The 7,872-nt window shown below is 38.8% G+C and overlaps 1 non-coding gene across 1 annotated transcript; it reads left to right on the top strand.

Moving 5' to 3' along the window:
* Window positions 1-6,976: 6,976 nt before the first annotated feature.
* On the top strand, window positions 6,977-7,140 carry LOC133257902 (U1 spliceosomal RNA). The gene has a single exon (XR_009739759.1). It is a non-coding gene; the product is annotated as a U1 spliceosomal RNA (small nuclear RNA).
* The last annotated feature ends 732 nt before the right edge of the window (window positions 7,141-7,872 follow it).

The raw sequence follows: 7,872 nt of genomic DNA, 5'->3' as shown, positions 1-7,872 counted from the left end.
GTGACTGGAGAGGTGAACTCACATTCACACCTTTGAAGGTTCACATCTTAAAGGTTCGTATGTAGGAGACTTATTGTACATAGAAAAGCACTAAATTCCTTAACTTGAAATACCTGGGTATTTTTTTATTAACAGTAATCTTTTGAAGTTCAGACTACCTGGTTTTTGTTGCAAAAATGCCTATATATCCTGACTCCTCTCTTACCTCTTTGGAGCAGCGTCTCAGAGCTATCTAAGATACTGTGCCCAGGATTTATATCCCAGGTTTTGTCCATCAAGTAAAGCATAATTCTCAGATTTTAGGTTGTGCATTTTTTCAACTGACACTTCCTTTTTTTTTTTTTTTTTTTTGTGGTTACTAGATATACTTTAGGGGAACCTCTCTACTCTGAGCAGATTTATAAATTTATTCCCTCAGAAAGTCCCAAATCAGTATCATCAGATTTAGGGGTTCCTTCTGTCATAATGGGTGAATTAATTCCTGGCTGGGCCAGAGGCATACCATAGGTATTTTACCCAAGAACTCTGAGGATCAAGGTCTATTTTGGTGTCAGAGTCGTAGGTATTGATAGCAGCAGCAAAGGCAATTTGTGGAGTCCTAGTGAGTCATTCCAGAGAAGGCAATAGCAATCTACTCCAGTCCTCTTGCCTGGAAAATCCCATGGATGGAGGAGTCTGGTAGGCTGCAGTCCCTGGAGTCCTCTTGCCTGGAAAATCCCATGGATGGAGGAGTCTGGTAGGCTGCAGTCCCTGGGGTCACTGTGAGTCGGACACGACTGAGCAGCTTCGCTTTCAATTTTCACTTTCATGCGTTAGAGAAGGAAATGGCAACCCATTCCAGTGTTCTTGCCTGGAGAGCCGTCTATGGGGTCACACAGAGTTGGACACGACTGAAACGACACAGCAGCAGCAGTGAGTCGTTTGCTTTAGGAAATGTAGACTTCAACATAATGCATAGTAATATTTCCTCCATGCAAGTGGGTCCACATAGCACATAGGGTATGAGTCTTCCTGAATCCTTTATAGAACAGGGGACAATCCTAAGTTGAGAAACACAATCAAAGGCCACAAGGTAAAAGCCATTCTCCTGAGCCTAGCACCTGTCAGCCTATGCTGGAATTAAATCACAGAATAAGTTCAGCTGAGATGTACAACTCAGAGCCACTTTAAGGAAGGCTTCATTCTCCTAGTATTATATGACAGAGGTTCCATAGAACTCAGCAAATGCAGCACAATGTAGCCAAGCTCAAAGCACAAACTTCACAGCAGGCAACAACAGAGCTCAGAGTAAGCAGCAGCTCAAAATAATTGCTTACCTACAGACAGCAGAGCCAGTTAGCAAACCAAAGCAAGAGAAGAGATCTCTGCTTCTGGTGGTTGTGGTCTAGACATCCTGCTGACATAACCATTATTTTGAATGTTTCATGAGAAAAAAATAGATCTCCACCCAGAATTTGGTTTGTGTACCAAAACTCATGATACCGCACCACAGTGGGCTTGGGGGTGACAGAGGATGAGATGGTTGGATGGCAACATCAACTCGATGAACAAGAGTTTGAACAAACTCTGGGAGATAGTGAAGGACAGGAAAGCCTGGTATGCTGCAGTCTATGGGGTCACAAAGAGTCAGAGATAACTGAGCAACTGAACAGCAATTTATGCAAGGAAATCTTGAGGTAGCAAGAAGGCAAAAGCAGGTAAAGGCTGCCTTGAGTAAGGCAGAAAGGATAGACTGGGCTTTTAGAGTGGCTATGGGCTGGCGTTCTAAACAGGTTTGAATTGCCCACAGGCACTGAAGGAGGAGACAGTGCAAAACTTCTAATCAGTCTATTCATATGTAGAACAAAGAAGGAGAGGGAGAGGCTTAAAAGCAGAAGTCATTCATCAAAAATGTGTATTTATTACACCCTTTAATGCATTTTAAAATGTTGACTCTGAAAATATTACATGTCCAAAAACTAAATGAAACCCTCACCTTGTTATTCTCCCCAAATGAAAAGCAACAAGGAATCAGTAGAGACACTTAAAACCATCATTTTCTACTTAAAAGTCCCTTTATATCTACATTATTTTCCTAGGAATCTTTTCGCTTTTTAAAAATAGAATTTGGAGGAACATAACCAGAATTATTCATAGTAGAAACGAATCTTAGAAATTGTGTCTTCTAATATTTTTCTGAAACAGGTATTGGAACTAATTCCAGATATTAGGCCAAATGCCCCAAGTGGAGTTTTAAATTAATCTTGTCATAAATAATTATTTTGTTAATTAATTTTGGGGAAGATCTGGAATTAATCTTTGACCTCTGTATCCCAGTAAAGCCAAGACCTTCTGAAAACCCTTCCATGCTTTCCTAATGTGGGCTTTATTCTTTGTTTAATAAAGTCTTTTCTTCTGGGAAGGAAGTACTGTTGTAAATTTCAGTTCATTTAGATAAAGCTTTGATTCCTCATCTAAGACTTGACAGCAAAATAAGGACTTGACTTCTGCCTTTATCATGTCATTCACAACTGGGATTTATTCCAAAGATATCATAACAGGTCACTGTTGATGGAAGATTTTTATTACCTAGAACCTGTATGGGCTTAGACAACAGGCATAATATCACCACATTCCTTTAAGGGCAAGTTTTATCCCCCACAACTGTGGTCTTTTCTCATTGGCTTCATCTGGATTATCAACATCCCTCAGAGCCAAAGCATCCCTGAATTGCAACAACTTTTAATAAGTGATTTCCTCCAACTTTCCATTCTTTGATAAGACAAGTAATTCAAATTTGGAGAAGTGCCTGAGAAAAAGAGCTGAACACACATTAGTGAATATAATCATCTTCCCCTTTTTCTTATCTTCTCTTTCTATAATGTTATGACTAAATACCTTAATCCTTTTACATTTTCAGAAAAAGCTCCCTTTCCCCAACTAGTTTCATCAAGTATAATTTTGAGTATTTATTACACACACAAACTTAAATGCAGATATCATCCTTTGACATTATTTCTCTATCATTTACTACATGGTGTACTCATTACCATGGTGGACAGACAGTAAGGGAGAGCTAAGAAGTCTAGTATAGTGGCCTGATAGGTGGTTCTGATTAGTAGCCACATATTTAGGTTTCATATGCTTTACATCAGTGGTTCTCAGATTAAATGTGCATAAGAATCAATTGGAAAGCTTGAAAAGGTAAACATTCCTCAGGTTCATTGATTTTCACCCAGTAGATGTCAATAGGCTCTAAATATTTGCATTTCTAATAAGCTCACCAGTAGCTAATTCCGATGCTGTGATTTCAAGAACCACTTATTGAGTAGATCTTTGTTCTATAAGAGTATTTCTTCATTGCACACATGGCTCACTCACATCTAAATCACAGGATTGCCCCATATCTGACACACTGAATCAGAATGGGAGTGGGAACCAGCAATCTATGATAACATGTGAAGTGATTTCTATTTACACTGATGATGTATGAAAATTCTAAACCAGTGGTTCTCATACTTAGCTGTACATTATACTCACCTGGCAATATTTAATAACCTCTGATACCTTGCTTCCACCTGTAGATACTCTGATTAAATTAGTATGAGGTGCAATCAGGGCCACCAGGATTTGTAAAATTTCACTAGGTGATAACTAATGTTCAGCAAAATTTGGGAACCACTGCTCTAAACAATATTTAAATCAGGCATCTGGGAAATAAAATTAGAACTTTGTCAAAGAAACTTGCTTGTCATAATAACTGAGAAACAACAGCAATGAGAGAAGCCAGAGGTAGTAGAATATCTTCAACATACTGAGATAACACAATTGATAACCTATTACCTTAATGAAAATAATTTTCAGACAAAACTGAGAGACTTTATCACCAAGGAGCTCACCAAGGGAATATTAAAAAAAGGACTCTATTGCATAAGAAATGGTGACAAAGACATGGATAATATCTGGGTAAAATAAAGCAATATTGATTGTTTATAATAACTGATTACATTGATTGTAAAATAATAAAAATCAATGGAAAAAATAATAGCTGAGAAAGCTTGAAAAATTCCCAAGACATCTCAGAATTCAGATTTGGGGTGAGCTAAATCTATTTCATGTCAAAAATTGCCTTGTTTATTCAGGAGGTAAAAAAAAAAAGAAAGAAAGAAAGAAACAGTTCTCTTCATGAAGTCCAGAAACCTCATTCTTAAAAGAAATTCATATTTACTGCTGGCATTTAATGAAATTGGTCTTTTGTACAGAACTTTATTCCACTTTGTTTTAATTGGAATTTTAGTTGACCTTGTGCCTTTTTGACATAAATCTAAAAGTCACCAAGGACAATTACATCATTGTCACTATAGGCTCAGGATTTCAAATTAATTCTCTTAACTTACTGATAGGGACATTCAAATCTTCCAATGATTCACAGCATGCAGAAAAAAAAAAATATTGGGTGATATATTTTTGAAAATGTGTATGAAAAACATCTATTTCTGCTTTATTGACTATGCCAAAGCCTTTGACTGTGTGGATCACAATAAACTGTGGAAAATTCTGAAAGAGATGGGAATATCAGACCACCTGATCTGCCTCTTGAGAAATTTGTATGCAGGTCAGGAAGCAACAGTTAGAACTGGACATGGAACAACAGACTGGTTCCAAATAGGAAAAGGAGTTCATCAAGGCTGTATATTGTCACCCTGTTTATTTAACTTATATGCAGAGTACATCATAAGAAATGCTGGACTGGAAGAAACACAAACTGGAATCAAGATTGCCGAGAGAAATATCAATAACCTCAGATATGCAGATGACACCACCCTTGTGGCAGAACGTGAAGAGGAACTCAAAAGCCTCTTGATAAAAGTGAAAGTGGAGAGTGAAAAAGTTGGCTTAAAGCTCAACATTCAGAAAACCAAGATCATGGCATCCGGTCCCACCACTTCATGGGAAATAGATGGGGAAACAGTGGAAACAGTGTCAGACTTCATTTTTCTGGGCTCCAAAATCACTGCAGATGGTGACTGCAGCCATGAAATTAAAAGACGCTTACTCCTTGGAAGGAAAGTTATGACCAACCTAGATAGCATATTCAAAAGCAGAGACATTACTTTGCCAACAAAGGTTCGTCTAGTCAAGGCTATGGTTTTTCCTGTGGTTATGTGTGGATGTGAGAGTTGGACTGTGAAGAAGGCTGAGCGCCGAAGAATTGATGCCTTTGAACTGTGGTGTTGGAGAAGACTCTTGAGAGTCCCTTGGACTGCAAGGAGATCCAACCAGTTCATTCTGAAGGAGATCAGCCCTGGGATTTCTTTGGAAGGAATGATGCTAAAGCGGAAACTCCAGTACTTTGGCCACCTCATGCAAAGAGTTGACTCATTGGAAAAGACTCTGATGCTGGGAGGGATTGGGGGCAGGAGGAGAAGGGGATGACAGGATGAGATGGCTGGATGGCATCACTGACTCGATGGATGTGAGTCTGAGTGAACTCCGGGAGTTGGTGATGGACAGGGAGGCCTGGCGTGCTGCGATTCATGGGGTCGCGAAGAGTCGGACACGACTGAGTGACTGATCTGATCTGATCTGATGTGTGTGTGTGTTAGCATCATGAGGGAATAATACTTAGATTTCAGTCTCCAAACATTATGAAATGTTTGAACAACTTACTAAAGGTTATGCAAAATCTCCAATTTGTGTAGAATTTCCTTTAAATTATATTTTCTATTTGGAGGAAGGAGAGTGGAAAAAATAAGCTTTGGGTTCAGTTGATTCCCTGAAAATTGGTATTTCTGTAGGCTCTACCTTCTCCCCTTTGGGTATTTGGGAGTTCTTTTTATCCCTTCCCATATTCACCATGCAGTTGCAGTGCTTCTAGAAATGCTGCTTCTGTCTACCTTTCAGTAATTCCTCTTGGTTCAGAGTTTGGAAAATTATGCTGGTATAGATACAGATAGAGATGGATAAGAGTTCTCTCTCATTCTAATTGCTTGATTAAAGTAACATAGTGGAATCCTAATTATTGTAATAAGCTATATCTAGTATCTTGGAGAAAAATAAATTCCTGAACTAATAGCAGGAAAATCAAGAGACATAATGAATAGAATTAAAATAACTAAAGGTTTATAGACTTTCATTATAAATAGCTTTTGGTGATGGACTCATGAAAATCTTTCACTTTTATAATAAGATATCTTTGGAGACCTAGGGAAAGAAACTGATGCTTAAAACTGGGGGGTGGCGGGGAAGGCTTACAGAAGAATGCAGCATTGCTTTCTTGGAAAAAAAAATTACAAACTATTGTTAGGGAACTATTGGATGAAACCTCCTGCCTAGATAGGATAATGACCACTTGCCTGAGCTCCTCACAGCAGGAGGTCCAGATAGATAAGGAACACAGAGTTGCTGCTATAAATATGGCAGAGGCCAGAAGAAGAGGAGATGACCAACCTCCCAGAATTATTCTTCTGGAATACATCTTGGCTAAGAAATGAATGTGCCAGCAGGAAGGATCTTGAGTCAGACTATGGGCCAAGCAAGATGATTGGCCAGAGACAACCAGGAAACTAACTCCATTGCTATAAAATTGGACACTGGGGGAGCAGTTCTCCTGGGTTCCTTTACCCTACTGCTCTCCTCTTGGGTGCCCCTTTCCTAATCCCATTTCTTAAAATTTGCAGTTTGTCAGCATGTGTGTCTCCTTGGACAATTCATATCCAAGTGTTAGACAAGAGCCCACTCTCAGGCCCTGAAAGGAGTCCCCTTTCCTGCAGCCCTATGATGAGAATGAATTCGGAGTGAGAAAAATTTATCTTGTTCAAAACCAGGGGCCAGTCCTTAATACAGCAACAACACAAGAGAAGTCTTTAGAAGATATTTAACTTGCTGCTCTCATGTGGACTCCATGAATCACTATATCTAGCAAAACATGAGAAATCTGAGAGCTGGAAAGGTTGACCAAGTAAGAAATAGATGACTGAATTAAAACCCAATGGATATTCTTGCCTGGCAGGGGAGATATCATAATCAAAAACATGTTTTTCCCAGAGCAAGGCTAATCCATTGCATTTCAGATGTGCTGACTACTGTGATTTCCCCGAATGTGGGAAACTCAACTGCATAATTTGTGGTAGTGGGGAACTGTGTTCATACTTTCCCCTGGTGTTAAAACAATGGAGAGGGTAAACATATGATTGAAAGTGAAATAAAATGCCAAAATCTAGGTCTAGATATGTACATAAGATATATCTATCAGTAGATATGTAGAGATTTGTTGTTGTTGTTCAGTTGCTAACTTATGTCTGACTCCTCTCGACTCCATGAACTGCAGTACACCAGGCTTCCCTGTCCTTCACTATCTCCCTGAATTTGCTCAAACTGATATCCATTGAGTCAGTGATGCCATCCAAACATCTCATTTCCTGTCGCCTCCTTCTCCTCTTGCTTTATATATAGTTTACTAGCTTGAGTAAACCTTCCAGAACTCAGTAAAAAAAAAAAAATAGATTAACATATAATGCAAAAATTAATATGTTAAGAATGACCATCAACTAAAATAGTGGAGCAGGTAACTCCAAGGAGCTATCCCTTCAGAGAATCACTGAAAGATCAAGCAAAAATTGTTAAAATCAACTTAATCAGAGATCAGGAAAACAGTCAAAGGAAAATTTAACAAAGTGAATGCTAAATTAAGAAAAGGCAACTAAAAAAAAAAAAAACAAAAACAAAAAGAAAAGAAAAGGCAACTTATAAATGATAGAGAAACTATGCCATTTTTACTTGCCTGAGGCCCAGTGCCACTCTAACTCAGCTGTAGTCTTGTTCATTCCTGAGGAAGCGGGGGTGGCAGTTCAGTTCAGGTCAGCTGCTCAGTCAATGCAGATGGTGACAGCA

This window comes from Bos javanicus, chromosome 11 (assembly GCF_032452875.1).
Source record: "Bos javanicus breed banteng chromosome 11, ARS-OSU_banteng_1.0, whole genome shotgun sequence".
NCBI classification, from domain to species: domain Eukaryota; kingdom Metazoa; phylum Chordata; class Mammalia; order Artiodactyla; family Bovidae; genus Bos; species Bos javanicus.
Note: the sequence above shows the minus strand (reverse complement) of the source record. Positions and strands in the feature narration are given on the sequence as shown.